Genomic DNA, 27,971 nt, shown 5'->3' with positions numbered 1-27,971 from the left:
AAAAAAATTATATTATTTTAATATAACAATTAAATAAATGAATAAACTATATTAATAAATTATTATAATTGTAAATTATAAATTAATTAAATAAATTAATTAATACAATAATTAAATAAAATATTCAAAGTATAGTACTTGTTCTATTTTCAAAAGTATGAGTTTGTATAAAAATCCATAATGCGCAGTTGCAACAATGTCGATACCTATTACAGTGTGTTAATTCTTAATAGTTAATAGCTGGTCCCACGTGTATCAAGCGGAATGAAAAGGCAAGTATATACGGTCGTTGAACGAAGCGCAGGTTGCACGTGCGGTGCATGTCGCCTGTGGCGCGCTTCCCTCGAGCAGCCGCAAATGGCAAGAGCAATGCTAGCACGGTTCACGACAGCACAGACTGTTATGTAAGAGATGTGTCAGGCTGGTAACATGCCGGGGGAAGAAAGCAACGGTGAGAGACGTGAGAGAGAACAAGGATCGAGCCACGCAGAAACGCAAGGACATAAAGTGGGCAAAAGGCAGTTTAAAAGTCGCCGGAAAATAAAATACATTGGCTCTCGAAGAAGCAACTGTCGTTGCTCGCTGTAATCCTCCTTTTGCAGATTGTACATTTAATACGCTTAAAACCGCCCTCCATTGCGGTGTAAATTGGAAAGTTTTCGGTTGCAGAACGCACGTGTTTAAATTTGCAAATAATCCAGCGACTGATTTCTGATTTATACAACGAATCCGACATATCCGTAAGATATAGGAGGATGAAAGTTATTATAAATTTTAACGACACGATATACTCGTTCATAAGCGTTTGGACGCTTGCAAATTGTTGCAAATATACGTACGAAATATACTGCTCTACCAAATGGCACTCTTTGATCCAACTTTCGTCTTTGATGTTATTTGCGACGACCATATTTAATATATCATATTAAATCATGTACAGTTAGCAGATATATAGTTTAAGAATGATAGTTTTAATATTAGATGACATAGATAAAAGAACAGTAATGGAAACGGATGAAAATTGCTGCAACGAAGATACTCGAGTGAAGTGTCTGTTCAATGTTGGAGTTTCAGAACGATTGAAATATGTGTTTCTACTCACATCCTAAGAGTTTATATAGATTTCATGAAATGCCAGCCATTCATTACAGATAGACATGGAATTGATATACTCGCGTAGATGTACCTCTTGTTTCAGCTTAAATTTAGCGGAACGTCTGGCCCCAGTTACGGTACGAGGTACAAAATTAACGCTAAAGAAACCTTCTTCGATTATAACTTTTCAGAGAACAATAAAACATATCATACTTTTGATCGAGTTGCACCAGCTGTCCAAATACTTATAGACGGTAGGGTATTTTGGGAGAAACTAAAAAGTTTACGAATTCAAGTGATAAAATATTAAAACATAGAATGTTATACAACGTGTCAGGTTGGCATGGTTAAAAGGACATTTCAACTATTGTAATTAATAGATGTGCTCGTATCAAATACTGCAGTTAAATATTAAACAAATTGGATACTGTTAAAACTGATTAATGCATTCCCATTATTTGCCAATGATTTCACCGCTTTATTCCTCTGAAAAATTGATTTCCCAACCAGTTGTGTCGCGAGTTAAACAAATGTCTATCCAATATAAATTAGATAATCAAATTTTCCTCGTCAACCTGCTGCTCGTACTTTTATAGTTTAACCTTACTCCAACTTTACCAACTTTACCACTTTCTACATCTTCAACGAAGATTTGTAATGGATGAAGATGTTTGACACGAAACTAAAATCACACATGTCGGTTGTGCTCAAGCTCGACATACTTTTTAACGTTGGAAGAATAAATAACTGAGTCGAAGATGACCGAAAGAACACCGCAGGGTTAAACAGCAGCGAACTTACGTCTATCTGTAATTCTTATTTTTGACCCATTTAATTCTTATTGCTTCACCGCATGCAACATTACCGAACATTGTTCGCGATCAGAAACTTTAGTGCTCTGCCCTGTAACAGGTTTCAACGTGCTTTTTACGAACAGTGCTGTTAATAGAATCTACAAACAGCGAGCGTGACAGCAAGAGGGTTGAAAGTAGCGCGGTGTGTGGTTGAGAAAGAGAGAGAAACTAAGCACGCGTGCAAGAGAGAGATACAAAGAGATAGAGAGAGAGAGAGAGAGAGAGGGATTGGAGGGAAGTGATTTACCGCAAATTGCTCGTTCCTTGAGCAGCATTAAGCATTGGGCAATCGTGTGCATGTTGCAACGTCATGTGCAACCAAAGAGCTTGTGCGTCCTAAGGCAGAAGGCAAAGGTACGTTGGCGCAAATCGCGGCCTGTCTGCGTGTAAGACGCGCCGAAACGCTTCCTACTTATGTACGTTGCTGGAATATTCCCTGGTGAGAGCGGTGTTCGAGACACGTCGATGAGCAGCCTGGTTGGCCGATCGATTCGATCGATTCGCGTGGCGCAACGCGCGCGAGGGACGTGCGAACGATTTCCTCGCGTAATCGTGCAATCAGCGCGGCGCATCTTATTTATGTAACCATAAGTGTTCCGTTCGGCGATGGGCCGCGATGCTCGCACGGCATTAACGCGATGAGAAACGCTCGGGAGATTGGAAGTTGCGGAAACCGGGGCAAACCGCGAGAAGAGCAACTACTTTCGCACTCGTTTCACAGGAAAATATTTAATTGCTAGTGGTCGCCTATGCGCTTGCTTTCCTTCTTTCTTTCTGTGCATCGCGGAAAACTAATGAAACGCAAAGAAACGATAACGGTTCTCATTGGTTTCCCGAGCTTCTCCATAACTGAGAAAATGAGTCGCATTTCTTATACTTGTGGTATCAGAATCCGAGCATTCGTTTGTTTCGTGGATTTATCTTATGGAATTTCTTATATAATAATGGTGGATCTATGTATTTAATAATGTACCTTGTACGTGGGCTACATTTAACGAAATCAATGCATAGAGAAGAAGCAGAGCTTTCCGTAATATCGATGAACGTATCTTATTTTATAGAATTACTTAAGTTTTTATTATCGTGTTCACTTTATTTTCATCCCGTGTTTCTTTGGAATTAAAAACATAAGTTACATCCCTTAATCGTGATATCAGAGGATTTATTTGCTCCGTGGATATATTTTGTGGAATTTCTTGCATTTAGTTTAATAATATGTATTTTATATATGAATTATATTTAATAATATCGATACTATGTAAAAAGCAGAGCTTGTCGTAATATCGATGAAAATATTCCGGAGTTGCTTGATTTTTTCTTGTCGTTTTGTTTCATCTATTTTGATTTGCATCGATTAATTAATTTCAGTATTACATTTACAACAGGAAGTTATTTTAATTTTTCTACAGATGTAGTTTATTTTGACAAACAAATAGTTGCCTACTATTGTCTATTATACATATAGCTATTGTAACAGCATAATCTAAATTTACGAACTTCTAGTTTATTGCTGATTAATTCGTTCAAAAGATCAAGTAAAAATTAGGCGAAAGAAAGATGTTTTATCATGCAGATAAATTTTAGCCCAACGATTTCTTTTCTTTTCTTTCAATGGAGGTTTACATTTTTTATATTCGGTAAAAAATATTCGAATATGTTAAAAAAGATGTTTCCATGATATTTGTAATTATTTTTATTTTACTTATAATCACAGGTTAATTATTAAACGATGATTACGTTCTGTATCATATATGTTAAAATTATAAAAAGATATACAAGGACAGATACATCATTTGATCCTCAAAATAAATATCTCCTATGATTTTATTTATCAAGCAACCTTGCTAAGATATAGGAGGGATTCGAAAATACAAATAATTTCCTTTATTTAGCACACAACAGTTATACATACATCTTATACTCTGAAGACCTCGAAAACCTACTCGCACGCACGCTTGTTGTCAACCGACTCTTCCAGATGCTTCTAACAACTGCCAATCGTCTTTTGTCCCAACTAAGGCTTGGACGCTCTCTGACACTTACACACACATTCACATGTACAGTGTAAATGTATCATCTTCCTAACAAACCTAAAAACGATTTATTATTTTAATGGCTTGAAAACTCGCAATGCACCAGTTATTACGGAAAGTTTGTCTTTAACATATTTAAATTCGTATCATGTTGGGAAAAGCTTATCGCACGTGATGATGACTATTTCAATGATTAAAGAGATTGAAATGATATCAAGCCATGCAGCTGTTCCGATGCTGCGGAAACACCAACTTTCTGGGTCATAATACTTCAATGTGTAGTGTGTACGTTGCTTGAAAGGACTTAACTTTATTTGATTTCTTTCTCTCTGGAAAGAATAATATTGACATAAATTAAGACTATAATTTGAAATGTTCTGATTCATGTAACTGTTTATATAACTAGCAATGAAAATAATACTAACAATTCCTGTAATATATTTTTAATATATAATTTAATGTATTTTGTATCAACTATTATAATTTCAGCACATTTTAACAGAAGTGTAATTAATTGCTCGATCATCTATCTTATCTCTTATCGGAGCATGCATCTGCGCGTTTTACTAATTGTTTGCCTATCGATTAGATGCGCCAGCTTAAACGATATTACCTTCTATATATTTTCAAAATCTCTTTTTTTCCTCTATTAATTATATATTGTATAATTACATGATTTCTTATATTAAAAGAGATATGTCTTGCCATTGACCCTCTATAATTCAAGGAAATCGATGTGGACGTATAACTACATATCTATATATGTATTTAATGAGAAATTCCAATATCACATTAATCTTTCAAACACTAGAACATTCACCAGCTGACTGGTTAAATTTATTATAAAATAACAAGTAGATTTACACTGTTTAGTACTTGGTGTTCTTGTAAATAGTTACATCAATAATATTAAATTCGTTTTTCAAGTCTCTTGTTTAATTGAGATTTGTTCAGTTTTCGTTGAACGATGTGTAAATCAATTTTGACTATTATAGAATGGTTTTTTGATAGAATTGTAAAATTATTTACAAGAACAAGCTGTATCACCATTTTCTTTAACGATATTATTCATCTCGAATTAAACAGTAAATTTTGTTGTTTCTTTAAACTAACTTAAACTAATTAATTAAATTAAATTAAATTCTTCTTTACATTAACGTACATGCGATTTTTAATTTATTATTTAAATCTTGTACGGAAATTAGATGATGTTGACCTGAATCTTGCTTCCTTCCTAACTGTATTTCGACTGGAATTCTTTCATATCTCTGAATCATATTTCTCAACACTCGTTAATAGTCATAATAAAAAATGGAAAGAAATTTTAATAATTTTCTAAATAGAAGCAAATTGTGCCGTTTATACACGTTTATAGCATACGTTTAGATTAATTTGGCTGAGCATTATAACGGAACTAAGGCAACAGTGGAAACGTTAACCCAGTACTATTATTTTTGTGCCACTTTTATAGAATTTATCGGTGTGTAACATTTTCTGCCTCTTATTAATAGAAACTTACAAATTTTAATCAACATTTAAGCCTTGTCCGAAATTATATGGTGACTGGTACAGTATCTAAACGACTGATCTTCAGCATCATTACCCCGCAGTCTACGAATTTTTATATCGAAATCACGATCTCGTTTCAACAGAGAAAAAGGTGATTAACGTTTTACCAAAGTCCCTAGAAACAAATTTCGTTATGTGCTGCGGTCTCCGAATTTTTATGTCTAAATCACGATCTCGTTTTAACAAATATAAAGTTGATCAACGTTCTACCAAAATTCCTAGTATAAACTTGAAACAAAAAATCACATATACCAATTAAGGACTATTTCATGTTTTCTTTAAACGTAAGAAATTTATTACAACTAGTGCAACATTTATTATCAATACAATATAGAACACGAAATTGGTATGAAATTTGTTGGTGATACAACATAAAACGTATTGTATTGTATTGTATTTCGTTATGTGCTTCGGTCTCCGAATTTTTATATCTAAATCACGATCTCGCTTTAACAAATATAAAGTTGATCAACGTTCTACCAAAATTCCTAGTGTAAAATTGAAACAAATAATCACATATACCAATTAAGGACTATTTCATGTTTTCTTTAAACGTAAGAAATTTATTACAACTAGTGCAACATTTATTATCAATACAATATAGAACACGAAATTGATATGAAATTTGTTGGTGATACAATATAAAACGTATTGTATTGTATTGTATTTCGTTACACGTGGTACGCTTTTCGAATTTTTATGTCTGGATCACAATCTCGTTTTAACAACTACACAGATGATTAAAATATTTTATCACGATTCCTAACAAAAAATGGGAACAAAGAATCGTACATTTTACATTACGACTACCTCAATTTTTCCTTAAATTTAAAAAATTTATTTACAATACGATATAAAACGTACAATTGATATAAAATTTGCAATATGATATAGAATGCGAAAATCGTTTATTGTACCGAGATCCTGCCTGTTACAATCGTTTCGTATACGTAGCCGCTTGTTGCATTTTGTTTCTATTTTATCTCGTTCCTTAAAGCTAAATCTTACTTCCCTATTTGTTTGAGTACATCTACATCTTCATTTACCATACAGCTCACTGTACATATGTCACTCTTTGATGTGTCCTCCTCGTTCGTTCTTCTTTGGTTTCTCCATTCGTTTATGGAGAAAGCTTTCAGCTTCGCGTTTCCCTTTATGAAGTTAGCCAGTTCCCATATTTGTTTTTCTGTTTTTACTGTTATTATTCCTGTCTATTTCTTATTTTTCAATGTGATTGGTCTGGTTTCTCTATATAGTCTCTTGCTGTCTAAAATATGTTCTATTTCCCCGTTCTTTGATTTCTAAATTCTTTCCTATTTTATACTCCATTCCTTGTCATATCGTCACATTTCAAACATAATTTGTCAGTTAATCTTGCTTAGGCAATAATTCTTTTCATCGACCGTGATATACTTAAGGTAGCTTTCTGGTTGCAGTTTGATTCTCATTTCTTCTTTCTTCTTCATTGGATCGCTGTTCAAGTTTATTAATCATCACAGAGCGTATCTATAACATTCTAAAAATCACTATCTTCCAGAAAATCCGAAGAGGTTTGTTGCTCTGTTTTCGTCGTCCTCTCATACTTTCCTCTATCTATTTTCTATCACGATTTGCTGCGTTTTCTATTCCCTGGAATGAATTGGTAATTTTATATCTGATTTACCGTAATCTGCACCGCAGCTGGGTGGTCCAGTTTCTCTTCTACGATAAAAAATATAAAATCGATATAAGATTTCTCAATAATATAACACAAGAAAAACACAATCGGATGGGGAATCTTTAGAAGCAATCTTTGTCCCCTCGAGACCAAGTGGCTCGCAGAAAGTCCATCTATAAAATTCGACGAGTATATCGCATAGCATATTCATGCGGTGTTGATCGATCGAGCAGCTTTGCATACGTAATCTGCAAGTTTGTAATTCGCGCGAACCTCTTTCTTTTCGGCACGTATGATGTATATTGCGTGGGCATGTCCCACGAAATAATTCAGGTGCCGTAGGCGTCAGGCAAAATGTAATTTATAACTTCCGAGTATATCCGTCCGCGCAGCCGAAGCGTAATCCTCGCGTCAACGAGCGGCATGCAACGCGGATGTAGAACAACATCTTGCTGTCATAAAGATAGCCAGCCGTATTGATGCAACCGGCTGTTGCTTTAGAGTTCGTTCTCTCCAATTTCATCCCCTCTGTCTTTTGCATTTCGCGTTACAACTGATATCGCCGACGTAAATGTCCGCCCTCGCGCAATGACGTTTTCCCATTTTACTGCGCCTCGCAAGCGTATCGCTGCAGTTCTAGCCGTTGTTTCCGTCTCAGTGTTTCCGAACGACACGCTCCATGGTTAATCTAATCCGCGCTATCGATCCATTAGTTCGTTTGCAGCGAAATTTATTGCCGCAAATCGTTTCTCGCTTAAACCGAAACTGTCAGCTGCGTTATATCCTTCGCGAACTGTACATCGGAATATATATAGGTTCATAAACGTATCCGGACGTTTGTGGCTACGTTTTATGAATATACACTGCTTGACATAAGTGTTCGGACATTTGGTCATGTTAATTGAAATTGAATATCTTTCACTGATTTTATTTTCCATTTCGTTGTATATCTGTGTTAATACGTTCGTATGTGTGCGTCTTATATAATACGAAATACCAAACAAAGTAAAATGCTTCTGCAATTACTGTAACGAGTAGCAGGTGTTCTAACATGTAAAACGTGTGTTATAGGAAAAAAATCTGAAAATGCGTCGAGAAATTGCAAGGCATTTGGTACAAGCGTATACTGCGCAGAAATTATAAAAATGTTTAAACGATCAATTATGTGCATTATGTTAATAAATCTGAGAATGTATGTACGTAGAAATTACAAGATATTTAGTACATTTCGCGGAAATTACAAAAATATTTAAGCAGGCAATTATATCCATTACATTATTGAATCTCAATGTTCTTTTAAATTTAGACCATAGTTAATACATATTATACTCTTAAGATTACCATTCATGCTGTATACTAAATTTTTACTAAATATTTTATTACTTAACTTACAAATGTTTTATTACCTGAATTGTTTACTAAACATGTTGGTTTCAAATGTAACCAATATAATCATGTACAGTAGCGTCTCATTACGTTCTTATTGAAACTTCAAAATGTTATTAAAATTTCAAAATTTATAACATATATAATAGAATACATGTACAATATACAATAAATGTTTTCTATGTATACTTATATTCTTTTTTATTATTTAATTTGTCCTTTACAACTTGTCCAACTGGACATTCGGTACATTTTTCTAGCTTTATTGCTAATTAACATGTGGATGGCTACTCCCAGGGGATACCATCTTCCAGTTTTTTTTTTTTTTTTATTATTTAATTCGTACTTTACAATTTGTCCAACTGAATATTCGGTAAATTTTCCTAGCTTTGTTACTAATTAACATGTGGATGGCTATTCCCAGGGGATACCATCTTGCAGTTTTTTTTTTAATTATTTAATTTGTACTTTACAATTTGTCCAACATTACTTATATATATAGTAAGTATACATACGTAAAGAGAATTCGTGGATATTTCAATGGCTTTTATAAATTATTTTCTGGTTACTGATATGTTCATAAACACCATGCAATATTTCTGATTGATACATATGTTTGTCCATTGGTGACATGTTTCTCCTGTTTAAAAATTAGTCGCTACCATCTATTCGCTTTTGCTGCGTTTTACCCCTGCCATGTAAATTCTAAGCATTTTAATTATGGTCGCCGATGACCATTATACGATGCGACAGTTAATAAAATAATAGTAATAATAAATTACTTCGTGTTGTGGCGAAATCGGTGGAAATTGGACGCAGGCGAATCAATTTGTGCGGCAATTATATTGTTTGCATATTCGACTTTCCATTTACATCACGACAACGATGTTTACCGTTTTCGATTTCATACGGCGTGCACGCAGCTCTGAAAAGTATTACTTTGGAAACACCTGTGCAAAATTACTCGATGGACACTGTAATTATCCAGGGAACAAACAAGGATAAACCTACGAAAGCTCTCTTTGCTCGTCGTTAATCACACCTTCCCCTTGTCCGTAATTATTCATATCCTGTGCGTGAAATTCCTCCCTGCCAACGTGTTTTCGTTTTATTCCGTAACCGAGAGCATGTTCATTTCGCAACGAAGGAATTTCGTATCTTCTAGCGAAAAAGACGTCGTCCCAGAGTCTCGGCGTGCACGTTCCGTGCGGTATCGTCGGCCGGTGTTCGCATTCCGGCGTAATTGCGATTAGAAAGGCTTGACGAGGGTTCGAGCAGCGCTCGAGAGGATTAAAAAGTTGTCGCCGGGAATGAAAAGGGGCAAGGATGAGCGTAGGCCGTAGAATGAAAACTGACAGCGGAACGAGCCGTGTAGGACCGCGGCGCAATTTTCCGCGGTTCGCCGCCGTGGACCGCGCCATTATCCTGAAAGCTTGATATATCGCATGGCATAATTACGGGTAATTAGCTGTTACGCGCAATTGGTAATAATGGCCCATGCTCACCGTCATTCCGCTCTTTTCAGATGTACGCGCGGTAAAATATCGACACTTTCGAGGAACATTGCGCACCGATTTTGCCTGCTTTTTACCTCGTTGATCCGACAAATTAGGACTTGGATAAATTAGCATAATTAGAAGAGGAATAATAACGTGGAGTTTTCGGCGAAATTAAATTTTTAAATCGCACCAGCATATTCATCCTCGAGATAGACATTGTACGATCATAGTTGCGATAAAACAGTGAAACGACGATGATTATCGAATGTTAAAATATTTCTCCTGCGTTTGAACGAATCTAAGAATTTTAATATTTTTTAATTGAACTTCGACTTATGACCTGGTTACTCTTATCGTGTAATCTAAGTGATATTATTCATTATTTATTGTTTTTTTTTTTTTTTATAAAGTAGTAATAAAACGAGGATAATTATCAAGTAAAACGTAAAAATAGTCGAAGGTACGATGGAATATCTTTTTGAAAAACTTGTTCGTTTGAACAGATTTAGGAACTTAAATATTTCTTTATTGGATTTCAACTTATCGCGTAGCCCAATATAATTAATTGGAAGAAGAATTGTTTTATTTATTCGGCCGTAATTACAGGAACAACAGGAAAGAAATTGGCAATAAACGTTGGCGTGCCGTATCAACTGCAGTACTCGATAATATTGCCAATTACCAGTGCTTTCTAGAGTTGCCAACTTTTCGCGAACCAAACGCTCGAAAACTTTTGCTCCGTAGTTACGCTACTGTTCTTGCTAATTGTTTTAACGGGTTTCACGAAGAAACTTTCCTGTCGTTACAGACATTGTCGAAGATCGCACGCGCCAGAAAACATTTCGAACAAGCAACATCTTCAACCGAGAAAATATACTTTTCTGTGAAAGATCGCAACCAGCTTCGAGCGTATCAGGTCAAAGTAGTTCTGCAATAATTATTCAGCTCGTTTAACGCGTACCTTGTGTTATGGCCGGCTGAAATCGATATTCGCGATTGAATTTAATTCACCAAGAAATTATTTCCAACCTTTAACAATCGATAAATAAACGCATAAATAAATTCATAACGGATAGTAATTAGTGTTAACCGTTGTTGCTATTTCTACGCGTGCATATATAATTACTGATCATTACAAATAATTAAATTTGGTTTACAAATGTGCAGATGCAAGCTGAGGCACGTTGATGAATTTATGAGGATATAGTAATTGAAAAGCGTGAATGGAATGATTCAGGAATACGGAAAAAGAATGTAACGTGTATTGTAATAATTTGTAATAGATAATATCTCGGTTCCATTTTAATGAAATGTTTTCCTTTCCTTGTTAGAATATTATCGAAGCAGTTAAAAATTATTCTGCCGGTCGAAATTTTATCGTTAGATTCAGATAGATAGGGATCGTAGAAGCTTAGGTAGATGTATAAAAGATCCATATACACATTCAACACCGTAATACAAATTTCAGCTTTGTGATAATAAGATCTTTTCCCTCTTTGGCCAATTTTACCACTCGAATTACTCATTTTCTTATCGTATTTGTTATTTAGTTCATCTTTAGTAGATCTTGGGTACGTAAACTTGTCTGAATCTGGACCGTGAAGAACAGCATGTAACTCGAACGATCAGTTTATCGTATTCCTTTTGTAGCTCTCGTAAATCAGTATTTTGTATAAATTCGACATTTTGATCGATTTTAATCGTATCTTGAATAATTTGATGCAATTACTATCTTCTGTGTAAAATACATAATTACACTGTATATACCAGGTGTACAATTTACGGCACAATAAGGCTCTCAGAGTACAAAGTAAACGAATTACCAATTCAGTAAAAATTATTTGTACATTACCCATGAAGAAATAAAACAAATCTTTCGATATTTATTTTTACAAGTATCTTGGTTTTGCATGTCATTATTAGCGCTGTCAATTACTTCGTAATAGCAATAATAAGGATCCAGCAACTTTTCTCAGGGAGAACAAGAGTAAACGATAAACATTACCTTCTTGAGGGAGGGAGAACCAGCGGTGAATGTGAAGGAAAATGTTATCGGTAATCGATATGCAATTAAAGTGTCTCCCTTCGTATTCAAAGAGCCATACAATTTAAAACAATTTATCCTTCCTGTGCTATTATATCGTTTACTGTGATTCAGAAGAAATACTATCCTTGTAATATATGTATCTCTTAAATGAATAATCATACGTTTGCTACATCTAGAATCGTAAAGTTTCACGCAACTTTATTTCGGGAAACGAGGAATATAAGAGGATATTTGTTTGTTGACACGGTTTCCTTGATTTTTATGTAATTTCTATTCAACGAAAATAGATAGTTTCTTTTGATCAAATCTCTGTAATCGTTCAACGACTGCGAGCACATCATTAACATCAGGCTCATCTAGAATATATAATTTCGAATATTTTTTTAGAATATTTAATGCGTTTCATTAATCTTTATTAATCTTTATGGTATAAGATATAAAGAAAAAATTCTGTTCAATTCGTACTTGTTTTTAAATCTTCTTACGGAAACATTTGTTTGTTTATTATTGGGAAGTTTTAGATTTATTTTGCATTTTAATCTCTATCCGCGCGTAATGCAACGAAAAATACTACGAGCATATATTGAACATAGTTGCACGTTAAATATATTTTACGAAAAAATCCACGACGAACATTTCCATTTCCAAGATTGCTATTTTATTGCTATTAATTAAAGCTGTGGCAGGCAGAAAAACCTGAAAGACGGGTCATCTGGTTTAAACGGTATTTAAATTAGTTTGAGGTTCGCGTTAAAAATACTCCGGTGTCCAAAGCTCAATTGCGAAAATCGATGCAACAGCGAGCGAATTAAGATCGATCGCACTTTCGCAATTTCGGCATTCCTATCGATTTAGAGTGGCGGCGACTTATCGGCTGGTATGTAGGTCGGCTCAGGTAATTAGATGACATCAGGCACGTGCGTAATCTGCTTATGAGTGAATGTACACAATACGTCTTGCAACACAGTGTCAGCCGAGTTTCGTGTCATCTATGGCGTTTATTGCATTATTCGAACGCCTCCTTAGCTGCAAAAATATATTATGTATTTCACGGTCCCCCATTACCGTTACATCTTGCTCCAATTCGTATTCCTTTTTCAGCCGTATTAATTGTAGCGTGGAAAACAGCAATCCATTATTTCCGACCGGAGCTGTTTGCGACGTTATTGTAGCGGCCAAGTATTCTTTCTCTAATACATGTATTCTAATTAATTAAAAATGGCTTAGGAAGTCGGAAGTTGCTCGATCTTTTTCTACGCTTTAATGATGCATTTTAGTAATCAATTATTTTTTACTTAGCGGTAAGTTTCCGTTTCTAATAACGTATAGAAATTATTAGAAGTTCGAAGAAGAAAGGAGAGCAAAATACGATGTACGAGTAGAGAAAATGTTGTAGGAGTGGTTAATAAATTTCTCTGATGAAAAGAAGGATCAAAGAATGAAAGAGATTTTGGATGGCGCAAGAAATCGTTTTAAGTAGGTGTAATTGCATAATAAGGAAATGTGTTTTGCTTTTTAAAAAATAATTTGCTTCAGAGGGAAATAACTTTTTCAAAGATATGCAAATACTTGATTTTACCAATGAATTGAATTTCATTATATGATTTTGATTTTTTAAGCGTGTGTAATATTAAAATGTACTACTTTTCTATGTTTATAATTTCTTTCCAATTATCGAATAATATTTTCTTATTGTTTGGACCGTAAGTGTGCTCTGATATTAATTGCAAACATTATACATGTAGTAAAGCTCAGACAGAATTTGTCAATAATAATCTTCTCTGCTAGTTTACATTTCTTCTGATAGAAAAGTAAAAAGGTGTATGGTTTTTAAATAACTTCATCATCTGACTTTGCCTAGTTCTTCTTGAAAAGCGAAGATGAAGTTGACAAATTTGTATACAACATATTTAAAGTAAGAAAATATTCTTCAAAAGTATGTCATAATTTCTTTCAAGTATGACACTATATTATCGTCTTATAGAGATTGTACCAGTTCAATTATTTATTTTCAGAATAATTATACGTCTCTTTAATTATTTCTTTCCACATTGTAATATATCTATTGTTACATCATCTATTAAATGTATTACTATTCACACTGTACATTTTGAATATTTTGTTACAATAGAAATACGCATATATTTGCACGATGAGTTCGTACATAATTTTCAATCAATTAGAAACTTAATTCTCGTTGAAAATTGCTAACAATTACTTTCGCATTTATCCGATGAAATTCTAAATTATCGAAGAGATACTAAACGTCGTGTCAAACGTGTCTACTCTTATAGTATCTGTTTTCTAGCACATTTGTCGTACTTACGTGCATCATCAACTTTCTTCTCTTGCATGTTACAAATAACATCGATTCGAATGATACTGTTCCGAATGATACATGGCGATGTTTTCTTTCACTCTCTCTATTTTCTTTTCCATTTTCTTCTTCCTCGTCCGACGAGTTTCTGCTTTTCTTTATTTCGTTCAATCACTATTTGTCTGTCTGTTCTCCCGTCTGCCGGATCGTTTCTTTCTCGTTTCACTTTTTATCCCCCCTCGACTCTCTCTCTCTTTCTCTCTTTACACGTGTCATCTTTATTTTCTCTTTTATTTAACGCTTCCATACCCGCGGCATAGACGAACGAAACGCAATACGAATTCTGTACTACGTGTAAAAATACTGAAATCGCGTTCTCCTCGTATTGCACTGTAATAATTACGATGAACGGAGCGAGCTTTTGCTACCCAGTTTTCAGTAGCGCCATTCTTTTTCCTTTTTTCGTTACTCTGCTCTTCCTCTTATCTTTTACGAGGATCAATTTTTATTATCCCGTTTACCTTTTATTTCTCTTTATTCCCTTTTCGTACATTTTCTGTAAATAAATTGAAAAGGACGAACGTTCTGCAACTATAGCATGTACATAGAATATTTACGCTGGTGCATATATTACTAGAATTTTTATTATTTCGAAGGACAATTTTTTTTTTTTTTTACATAACTTCTCTCAGATAATTTTCAAGCGAGTTTGTCCTTACGTAAAATTTCTGCTAGCGAGTATCATCAAGTTCGCTGAAATTGGCATCCGTGTCTGTAACTGTTTTGTATGTTTGCGTGAGCAACGATGGCCAAGCGACGACGTGTCCAATAATGATCAATATTTTTTTCTTTTTCAAGTTTCGTTTATAATTTCCATAATATTAAAGTTCATATCTCGATAGCGAGTTTGTAGTGTTTTAAAAACGTCCAAATGTTAGCAAGATTATGTAACAGAAAATGAAGGTATCCATTTACCTTTACAGGTCACCTTTACAGAACGTTTTAAAGTCATTGCAAAATGGAACAGATAAAAGCATAGCGTATGCATCATATTTTATTCATCATACGTATTACGACCTTTGTCTGAATATCTTTCCGTGTCGCAACAAATAAGAGAATAATTAAGAATGACAGAATTAGGTGGTACACGTGGTGTTAAGTCTTAAATAATATAAGGAAAATATTGAACATTCCTAATCAAATCCATTTGCAAAATTCGAGAGAATATCTTCCATTTGGTAAATTTCAAATACCGGGGGTAGAATTTGTAAAGAATTTCAAAAAATCGGTAGAGTTGCGACGATCTAAATTAATGACACTCGAAGCGGTAGTGATATTTTAAAGCCGGAAGTGTTGCGGTAAAATGAATTCTTAAAGGATGTGGCTATAATACGACGCTGGAGGAAAATGCTACACGCAAGACTAGAGGATCATGTTCGCCGCGATGCTACTGCGCTCGCGTTTTAAACGACAGTAATATAAATTTATCTCGTTAGTGTCACCATCGGAATTCGCTTACGCGTTCATTTCACACGGACTCGCGTTAAATACAAACCTATTAAATGATTTACCTCTCCTCCCTTCTCTCTATCTTTGCGCTTGGTTGCTTGTTCATGCACACGTCATCACGCGCTACGTAAAAGCCAACACGGCAAAAATGTAGGCGCTTTCTTTTCTGCGATGAGAAATATTCACTGATTATTTTCATCGAGTTAATTATACAGGCCACACCTACATGGTTCAAGCAACTGAGACAAGTGATATTTGAATTTGGTTAAAAATAGAAAGCAATTCAGGAGAAAAAGATTATGTTTATATGCGTACAATTTAACTTTTTCTTCTAGAATTTTTTTCCAGTGTTTCGGATACTATATTTTATCCTAATTTTTAATAATATTGCATCCGATATTGTATGTAACTAAGCACTTAGCATTGCAACAGCTATCTTTAGACGTATGCCGTTAACGGTATTCTCAAATGGTCACCGGTAAATCAGTTTCAAAGTTCTTAGATAGAAGTTTACTCACTCACAGCTTTTATCGATAATTTGATCAACAAGCTCCCTTATATCGGTAAATTGGCGTGCAGCTTTCTGGTATTATCTTCTTCCAGGCAATCGTCCGCCATCAGTTCCGCAAATATTGTTTATTTCTCTGTAAGACGCTCCTCCTCTCGAACTAGAGTGGTTCAGTGGTAATATAATATAACTCGAATCAAACACAGACTTTCGCAGTTACCTATGATTGGAGAAAACTAGAAAATTCATATAATGAAGGGTCCTTCGATTATAATGGAAACCGTAACTCTGTATTTTCAGTGCATCTACGCATTAAACGCGTTCGATTATGCATACGCATAATACATACGTTTTTGCATGTACATAAATTATCGTAGGACATCAATTATTGTCAACAATTTCTGCTCGTCGTTCTTTGCTAATTATGTTCATCGAACGCAACGAATAGTAAATTAAGTTATGAAACAGTCGATTTGATTTCGAAGAAAGTGCCTAATCATTTTAGAGTCATTGAATTGAATCTCTTTTTGAAGATTCTATGGCTGTGCATATATCGAGTAGAAGCTAGCTTTGTATGTAACAGATATTACAATTATTATATTACATGTATTTATACGGGGTGGGCCTAAAAGAATCGTACCAGTCATTTGAAATTACAAATGGAGAAATAGAATTTGTTTGCTTAAAGTTTTGTCGCATGTTACGTTTATTTCTCGCATAAATTACAAAACAGAAATCAAAACAAAATTCTTTACATATATTTTCTCAAGTTGATAAGAAGATATATTTCTCAAGAATGATATATTTCTCTCAAGAATGATATATTTAGGTACACAGATATATACATTACGTTTAATATCTAATATACACACATAGATTCAAATTTGCAATGAATCTTTGAAAAATTATAATGGAATTTTGGTCGTTCAAAATTTTTAGAAAAATTAATTGTTCGATTAATTTCTGTGGTTTCCACGGAGGCATAAATAATCAAAAATACATACAAATGTGAAATATAAAATATAAAATGTCCACGTACAAATGAAAATTAATTACATATTATTTTATTTCTGTTTTAGGTAAGCTGACCGTTTCGGCAATTGCACAGCTGAACCTTATTCGTGATATTTTTCCCGCCACTGGGCGTTCTGTAAGTTGCAGCAACTATTACGACTAATTAAAGTTTATTATCATCTGTGCAGTTTCGTTGTAGGAATACAAACTCTGATTCGTAACAAGGAGTTATAACTGTTCTAGAGAAAACTAACAGTATACACTAATGGTGCTGTGCACGGTTCACTATATGCTTACTTTTACGAATTTCTGATAAACATTAGCGACTCTAATCACGTCACATTTGAAATTCAATCCTTCCTTCCTCCTTTAACTTGCTCAACAGTCCTTAATGGCCTGTAATTATTCGAGCCTGGTATTACGTATCAGATATTCTTATGTATGAGAAGACAATCTTCGCATGTTTTTTCAATAGAAATTTATATGAATAACAAGTCGTTTAAATTTTTGATGGGGCTGAATTGGAGATAAAATTGTAACTTTTAATTTAGAAGTCAGAAATTTGAATACTTTGTCTAATCACTTTGACAATGATAAGCAATACATTAAACTTTGTAAGATCAGGTCATAAATCTTCATACCATGTTTATATTATTTCGACTGAAACTTCTTTATGCTTTTAAATGTCTATTCACAATGCCAATTATCGTGGCAAAAGAAGAAATAAAATAAAATTTCGACTATTTTTCTTAATGGTCTTTTATATATACTTACGGAATTTATAGATTAGACAATGTTAAAAATTGCAATTTTTATAATTTGTTAAATCGTGTGCAAGCACTTTGTGAATCATATGTCGACTAAAATTAGGAAAACGAAAATGCTGCTTTATATAGCGATAAAGAAAACATGCAGACAGAGTATTCTCTGAAAAATGTGCTCAACGTACAGTGTTTGTATGTAAGGCACATGGTGAACATGTTTCATGTGTATAGAAGCAATTATATAACATGGAAATTACATTACAGCAATTTAATATTCAGATATCAAACTATAATAATGAAACAAATCAAGCTATATCGTTATATGATCGATTTTATCAAATACATAATCTTGGGTTAATTGAACTCAAATCTAACTATCCGTGTAATTTTACAAATTTCATGCAAGGATTAGTCGTGAATTAAAAAGGACGAAATGGATTACGATACAATTCTAAATATTATTCGACTGCGAATGTTTATGTAAATATATATATGTATATTCATGAACATTCTTAAGAAAGTGGAACGCTAATAAAAACTTCCTTTATCTTTTAAATATTCTAACAAATAATCTACTTTAGTATTTTGTACACTTTTTCAATCTGTACATTTTTGTACATTTAAACTTTTCATAAATGCAGAAAAATATCCAATTCTGCTGATGCAGCAATATTCACGGCTCGGCAAATCAAAGTTGTCGAAATTTCTTGGAATTTTAAGGAGGAATGGCTTATCTCGTGAAATAATTATGCCTTTGAATCAGGACAACGTATACATACGTCCTGTATATTTCCATTAAATTCTAACGTCGTGTATATGCGTTCCGTATAATTCGATTGAATCCGAGGAAAGTTTATTCGCAGTTTCGTCTCGTAGTTATTTATTCTACTCATTTATCCAGCAGCCGGGCCTTAGTGTCGATACTAAAACTGCACGCTGACTGGCGAGTTCTAAATTGCATTAAATCAATCGATATCGATACGAGAAAGTTGTTTTTGACATTTTTTAGTCTTGCGAAAATTTCTCGAATTCGAAGAGTTAAGAGTAGCATCGCTGTTTGGCATTAAATCGTCGGTTTTGGACAAAGTCTATCCGCTCTCGATCTTTCACTCGGAAGAATGTAAATAAAGCAGACATTATTAAAGTCGCCACGCTGAAAATGTAGTCCAGCCTATACTATACCACTTTTATTAATATCATTAAATTGTCCGCGTTAAGAGCGCGCCCAACCTGTCCCATTCTTTTCTCCGTTCGCAGTTTCCATTGAAACTGTGGCGCACTTCTGTCTATCTAGAGGCAACTGAACTGTTTTTATAGACCTCTTCGAACATTCAGAAATTATTCCTTCTCCGTAGGAAACGTATTCCGCTCTTTAGTTCGCCTTGGTTTTCTATTAAGTTAACTTGATCGGTCGGTAAAACGAAAGATCTTAAAATATTCATTCGGGAAATTCCTTACGATCGTAGGAAATTATATTAGTTATTCAGGACTGTGCTTAGCAGGATCGTTTAACATCTCAAGTTAGATATCTGATAATAATATACACAAATGTTGGTAGCATGTATAAATAAAAATGAATGAACTGTGTAACATGTGGTCAAATATTTTCTATCTTTTTGCGAAAAGATACATATCGTATGAAATTTCTATTATTTGTTTCAAATCGAGTATACGATTCGTCATAGTTTTAAGCAGTTTTGAATATTATTTACCAGACTTAACGCTAGAACTACCATACCAATCAAATTGCCTGGTTTTACAATTTTATTTTAAAATTCCTATTTCATGTCTGTTTTCTTTCCGCAATGATGTAATGACTTTCGCAACGATAACTAAAAGAATAATATAATGAATTTTATTTTGCTTTTTATGTATTCAAACTGAAAATTATTTTATATCAAGGTTACTCATACCAATACCAGTCAAAATGACTGGTACTTGTCAATGTGTAAAAGGGTCCTGCAATCTGTTTATCGAATCCCAATTAACCAGTTTCCTCGTTTTCTACAACTTGCCACACGTTTTTAAAATTTTTACCGTGTATCATTCGATATGATGATATCAGTTATTAGGAAAATTCCAGATCGATAGCTAGATGCTAACGCTAGAAATACCACAGCAGTCAAAACGACTGGTTCTACAATTTTATAAATATGTCAACCCTCGTTTAGGGATCCCAGATGGATTAATAATACCAAAAATCTACTACACAACATTGAATTGCTTCTGTAAGAAAGTAATAAATCAATAAATATAAAAATATTTTATTATCACGTACTTTTAAAGACCAGTCATTTTCACTGGTTTTGGTAGAAATAGCTTCGTGTTAACTATCAGTAGTTCTAGTGTTAAAATCTGCTTTAGGAAATTGTAATTCTACATTCTTCAAATTTGTTCGACTCGTTTTTAGCCACTGTCAGTTGTTATCTTTCTTTGCAATTCGTTTTACAGTAACAAAATTTTATGCAGAGAGCCAAGTAAATATCGAGAAGATCTAATGCACTTGAGAGTAACGATTTCGAAAGAATTATTATAGGAGAGAAAAAACGAAAGGAAAAGGCAGAGATTCAAATTAAATTGAAACAGAACGTTTTTATTTTAAAATATAATCACTCACGGTGCAATTTATTAATTATTTCGTTACCTTTTGAAAATCATTATTCCGTACACGGTATCGTGATTATAATATTGTTCATTATGCGAATAGACAACACATTAGTAGTAGACTTAAAATACAACTGATAAAAACTGCGCTATCGATGCTATTCGAACATATAAACAATTTGTTAACTAAAAAATCGCTTAAAAGTGATGGAAAGTGTACAAACCTTATTATGAAGAAATATTGTATAAAATTGGTAATTTATTATTGTTACCTTGGTTATTATTAGTTCTGCAAGTGACATACATAATAAATTATAAAAATTTTTAAATAATTATTATTTTAATCACTGGTTTTGGTAGAAATAGCTTCGTGTTAACTATCGGTAGTTCTAGTGTTAATCACAATAATCTCTCTATCAGTTCGTTCGAAGCCTTCTCTGTTCAAATTTCTTGGCCGTTCTGTCGCATTGTCAAAGGATTAATTCGACCGTATACGTAGCAGCTGTGACGTTAATTTCGTTATAAAACAATCCATCGGTGTAACAAATCCCTGAATAATTTAGTCACAGATATTCTGCTTACCCTTACAAAAAGAAAAATCGTCTTTTCTCACTATTCCATTCATAATACAGAATTTCCGAATTATCAGAGATTTTTTACTTTCCATTCTGTAGACAGCCGAGTTATTTGATACACTTAAAACTTGAGAACAATACTCCGTAATCCGTTGATGTAGCAGCAAGTCAAGCAATTAAACATTTAATTTGCAAACTTCTTTCTCGTCGTCATTAACACACAGGTAGAAAGTGCTCTTTCTAATTTTCTGCGGAATGGAGCATCGTGAATTCCAATTACAGCTGACATGCTCGAAATTCAGTATCTTTATCCTTTTTTGGCGCTCGTCGTGAACACTCGTCTAACCGCGCATTACCGCGCTTTCCCTTTTTCCAGCAAGTTGAAAGCATTAGGCCATCTAATAATCAAATTTTATATTTCCCCTAAAAAATTCAACAGAGCTAGTTCTTTTACTATTTTGGCTTTTCTATAGATTTAAACAATGAAATTAGAAAACTCTGATTGACCGATCATTACTGTCACGATTCACGCTTCTTATTACTAAATTATATTGGCATGTTCGAGATACGTATTGAGATTTGTCACATTTGCACAAATATGTGCATAGTTTATGCTGAATTTTGGGCTTTAATTATATTCGATATATTATTTCTTTTTCAATGTAAATATATTAATTGATAATTTCTTGAGAATTTGACTGTAATACTATTTTTATATCGTTTGTCAAATATTATTTAATGCATTTGAAATTAAATAGCACGACTTTCGGACATTTCTAGCTACGAGAAGTTTCGTTAATTGTTTAACGCGTTCTCGTACGTATCTAACAGGTCAACCGCGAACATCAGGAAAACTAAATCCTTTCCATTTCACTTTAATTGTAAGCCATTCTTCTTTTATGTGTATACCGTGTAATCAAATACCGCGAAACATATTGTATTAATGCTCTGCATTACAAACAGTACATTACTATTCCGTATCTTCTCGTTCAGTTTTCATTTTCTTTTCACCGGAAGGAAATTTACTTTTCTTTATTTAGTTCTCTGAAGGCTCGTTCGTTAATACCTAACTACATAGTACAGAAGAATAATCGCTTGTGAGATGATGTCGAACAGTGAAATTATTTTAACTCGACTCAAAATGTCTGCAATTATTTATTTAGGCCTTGAACACACGTTAACTTTAATCCCAAACCAACTTTACATCAATTGCAATTTCGTTATTCGAACGAATGCTTCTACTGATCATAGTTAATTAGAATCGTTTCATGGAAGATTTTTTTCATTAAAATTTTATACCGTTTGGATAATATCTAATCGCCATACTCATATTATCATTAGCGCGAAACAAAATTTCTTTAGCTAATAAATCGACTAAAGATCGTTGCTACATAATATTAAGCTTCTTCTCGTATTATATTAACATTATTCGTTGCGAATATTAAATTTCTTGTTGCATAATCTTGAGTTCCGCATTATATTATTATATTAAAATTATATATATTATATTATTATATTAAAATTTTATACCGTTTGGATAATATCTAATCGCCATACTCATATTATCAATTAGCTCGAAACAAAATTTCTTTAGCTAATAAATCGACTAAAGATCGTTGCTACATAATATTAAACTTCTTCTCGTATTATATTAACATTATTCGTTGCTAATATTAAATTTCTTGTTGCATAAACTTGAGTTCCGCATTATATTAATCATACGTAAATTCCATAAATCAATATATTTCCACACATGTACATACGTTCCTTCTGTCTGACGAATAAGAATGATCCTTGAATCTCTCTCTCCTTTCGTCTTTGTGCAGTCAATTATTCGCTGCATGGTGGAAAAATTCCTCGCAAGCTGAAAAGATCGAATGAGACGAAGCACTGGCCGGATAACAATCTACCTATGTTCATCATAAATTCAATTTGTTCGCTCGACGATGTTTGTATTCCCAGGGAATGGAGCCTACTGTGTTTAAAAATACATAGTACGCTGAATATTATTCCCATTTGTAATACCCAGCTGGCATCCGGCAACTTCCTCTTTTGTGCAGAGAATGTTTCCGACTCCTCCCAATGAAAGGTCTGGCCATAAAGTATACCGCATAGTTTGGATTCCAATGTAGCAATAATGATCAAGCAGAATGGTCTCTGTGCGAACGTTGTACACACATTTAACGTCGCGATCCTCTCTTTTCCATTCTCCTTAATCTCGATTCGTCATTCGGTTTCTGTCTGGCTTTCGTTCGATCGTGACTCTCTTTTCCTTTCACCGTATTTATGCTCCGATGAACTGTGTCGCTCGTAAACAAGACTTCCTAGTCTCGAACCACATTAATTCGCTACTCATCGCAGCGAGTACCGTAGCCCGTTTTCCGTTAGCGCTTTAATAATTCGCGGATAACCGTGTACCGCCATTCTTCTATTCATTCGTACTGCTGCAAGTGGTTAATTGCTTGTCGTCCTGATAATAATGCTTCCCCCTTTGCCCGTTTAATCATTCAACCTCTGTTCCGTCCACCAAACAATACCGATCGATCGCATTTACCATTTTTCCACAGTAATCTGCCGTTAACGTACCATTGAGAAAATCATTAGCCGAAAGGAAAGCATTTGTTGGATTATTTACCGCGACGGAATTTCAATACGGAATATTGTTACTTGCACAGGATAAAAAGCTGCGATTAGACCGCGGATGTTTTCTCATTTATGGAGGATTTGAACGTGCAAATGCATCGAATACATATAATGTGCATAAGTGTATATATATAAATATCGAAAGTATTTATTATAAAATTTTTTAATACTTTATCAGTTATGTGGACGAAAATATAAAACCACACACAAATGCACGGTCTAGTTTTGATCAACGTGCTGTGTTTGCTCGTGCATGAAAGTACTCATTTCCTTGCAAAACCTGCAGTTTTCCTGAGTTTTCTGTCTAACAGCCAATAAGCAATACATTATTGATTCGAATGAAAGTTGTTGCTTCGGTTATAGCGATTATTCGGAATTATGGTCGTCGATAGATGTTGCAATTGGAAATTGCGGTACATTGTTTGTAGGAGATATATAGTTTGGAATGTATGTGGGCAAAATTCTGTGCTTCGAATCTTCAAAATATACCTGGCTGGTTGAAACATGTACAAACGAGTGTTTAAACGTAATTTTCCTAAAACAATGCTTTTATAAATTACTTCCCAATTTTTAAGCATTCATAGCTTGTTTGTTGTTACAGTCCGTGGTAGAATTAATGAAAAATTGTTTCTTTCCCTAGTTTTCAAAAAATAGAAAAAAGAGATAATGGAAAAGAAGCGCAGAAGATAGAAAATCGGTGGTTAGACGTCGAAATTCTGCCATTCTCTAAATATAGCAAAATCCAGTTTAATACAGAATCTTTTTCATCCTTTTTTATAAATTATTTCCCAATTAGCGTATTTGTCGTTACAGTCCGTGGTACAATTAATGAAAAATTTGTTCTTTCCCAACTTCTCAAACAATAAAACAAAAAGAGATAATGGAAAAGAAGCGCAGAAGATAGAAAGTCGGTGGTTAGACGTCGAAATTCTGCCATTTTTTAAATATAGCAAAATCCAGTTTAATACAGAATCTTTTTCATCCTTTTTTATAAATTATTTCCCAATTAGCGTATTTGTCGTTACAGTCCGTGGTACAATTAATGAAAAATTTGTTTTTTCCCAACTTCTCAAACAATAAAACAAAAAGAGATAATGGAAAAGAAGCGCAGAAGATAGAAAGTCGATGGTTAGACGTTGAAATTCTGCCATTCTCTAAATATAGCAAAATCCAGATAATACAGAATCTTTTTCTTCCTTTCATTTCGGACGAAGAAAATGGCTGGAATCAGAGAAGCGGGAATGTATGTGGGAATATACGCCACTGTTAGTAATCGTCATTTATCTTGAAAAAAATTTTATCCATTTTTATATCCATATTCATATTGTGATATTTGAATTCACGAATACTACAGAATGACTCGCACGAGTACTTGGACACTCACAATAGGAAACTTTCGTGAACATATTATACAAAATTTCCTGAAACTCCATTAGCACTGTAATAAGACACGACTATCGTGATTAAAGTTACTAAAGTTTGAAACAAATTCAAATATGTACATAAAAGTTAGGAGACATTTGTTGCAAACATTCATTTCAAAGGCCAAAGTTACAAAACTTTAATATAACACGACTAGCTGTCTTATACATAATAATGTGAGCCAAAGATAGTCTCACTAATGTTCAAGCAAATTGAAACATATCTCTCTAACTCATACGAAATATATGTTTGTAACAAATACGCTACAACTTCTATGAACACTTTTGAATTTAATCCAAGCTTCAGCAATAAAATCAGTATTACATAATTATGCTACTATTGAAATTTTGTAATATCTTGCATAATGCACCTATCCATAAGACGTCCAACTATTTCTCTAATTATTCACACAGATACTTTTGTAAATCACTGTACGTTAATTAATAGAAACAGAAATGTCGAATAAGAATTTATAATAAGTTTCTAACTTCTTGTAATATTTTGCATAATGCACCTATCCATAAGACGTCCAACTATTTCTCTAATTATTCACACAGATAATTTTGTCAATCATTGTACGTTAATTAATAGAAACAGAAATGTCGAATAAGAATTTATAATAAGTTTCTAACTTCTTGTAATATTTTGCATAATGCACCTATCCATAAGACGTTCAACTATTTCTCTAATTATTCACACAGATACTTTTGTCAATCACTGTACGTTAATTAATAGAAACAGAAATGTTGAATAAGGATTTACAGTAGGCTTATAACTTCTTGTAATATTTTGCATAATGCACCTATCCATAAGACGTCCAACTATTTCTCTAATTATTCACACAGATAATTTTGTCAATCACTGTACGTTAATTAATAGAAACAGAAATGTTGAATAAGGATTTACAGTAAGCTTATAACTTCTTGTAATATTTTGCATGATGCACCTATCCATAAGACGTCCAACTATTTCTCTAATTATTCACACAGATAATTTTGTCAATCACTGTACGTTAATTAATAGAAACAGAAATGTTGAATAAGGATTTACAGTAAGCTTATAACTTCTTGTAATATTTTGCATGATGCACCTATCCATAAGACGTCCAACTATTTCTCTAATTATTCACACAGATACTTTTGTCGATCACTGTACGTTAATTAATAGAAACAGAAATGTCGAATAAGAATTTATAATAGGTTTCTAACTTCTGAGAGCTGAACTCGCTAGAGATGCCCAAGAAGAAGCCTCTCATCAAACATTATTACACCTAGGTGATATCATCTGAACTCTGTACGTTCAGTATGTCGATTCGTTTGAAACGACATTTCCTCTTTGGAACTTTTAAATCGGATTACCAGTAACGTACGTACACAGTTTTTCCTACAGATAAACAGCATGTTCGGATCCGGCCAATTGCTCATTACGAGGCAGAGATACTATTCGACTCGACTTTATTCTCGAACGGGATAGAAGAGAATACGAAAAACGAGCAAGAGACTCGACATGGCGGCAAATCATAAAGTAATCGACCAAGCGGTGTATAACACATCAGGAACGCTAATGCTAGTCTGCTAAAGCATTATACATATTCTATTCGTCTTCCACTAAACGACGCCACTGTTCATTTGGCCATAAACGTTTATGGTTTCTCGTTTTCACGGACCTCTTACTCGTTCCCGGATCTCTCATCTCGCTTTGTCGGTGACTTTAGATAAAAATGAGGGAACAGCGAGTTGTTTATTTCAAGGAAAAACTGTACTTCGTATTACATAGTATAGTAGGCTAACCTCGCAAGGTATCAAAATTCTCGACCATCTCATGTATTCATGTATTCGGCTGTCTCATGGGTACACTGGTAGCCGGGTAATTTTTGTATACTCAGTTGTCTCGCGAGTACTCGGCTGCCCGGGGATCTCAGATGTTCAGTTGAAATCGCTAGTAGCCTAATCTTGAACGATATCAAAAAACTCTCTCAACTATATTTCATGTATTCGGGTGTCCCGTGAGATACCCGGGTAACCGAGTAATTTTTGTATATCCGGTCGTCTCACGGGTATCTGAATATCTCAGAGGTTCAGTTGAAATAGCTAGCCCTAGTCTACAGCACATTTAGCACATTTCTGAAAAAAGAAAAGAAAAAGACTGTCTTTAAATTACAGCGTTCCGTAAATTTCAAAAGCCCAATTTGCTTTCTGTATGCAACGTTACATCGTCTTACGACTGACGAAATATCAGAGATCGACAGAGATCCAACCTTCGTCAGAATATGCTACAGGCTCTCGTAGGAAGCTTCCATACAGTCGCATAGGTTCACTAAAAAAGCGTGCTCAGGATACTCAATCAAGAGTTACTTTCGCTCAAATGGAAACGATTGTCCAGTGGATAGGTCAGTTAACCGTAATACTAGTCAAAAACTAACGCTATCTAAGATGGATTGGATCGCGTGAGCGTGCAACGAGTTTTTCGTGTTGA

At 34.0% G+C, this 27,971-nt stretch overlaps 1 protein-coding gene and 1 long non-coding RNA gene across 4 annotated transcripts in view; both read left to right on the top strand.

The window, feature by feature from the left end:
• The window catches only part of LOC100646510, a 193,434-nt gene extending 175,435 nt beyond the window's left edge, over positions 1-17,999 (top strand). Inside the window, exon 4 of the long non-coding RNA XR_007225569.1 lies at positions 17,554-17,999. This is a non-coding gene — a long non-coding RNA (uncharacterized LOC100646510). The remainder of the gene's footprint in view (positions 1-17,553) is intronic.
• The window catches only part of LOC105666188 (CCR4-NOT transcription complex subunit 6-like), a 484,667-nt gene that overhangs the window by 335,292 nt on the left and 121,404 nt on the right, over positions 1-27,971 (top strand). The window lies entirely within an intron of this gene.

This window comes from Bombus terrestris, chromosome 10 (genome assembly GCF_910591885.1).
Source record: "Bombus terrestris chromosome 10, iyBomTerr1.2, whole genome shotgun sequence".
NCBI classification, from domain to species: Eukaryota; Metazoa; Arthropoda; class Insecta; order Hymenoptera; family Apidae; genus Bombus; species Bombus terrestris.
The sequence above is the reverse complement of the archived record's forward strand: the minus strand, read 5'-3'. Positions and strand labels throughout refer to the sequence as shown.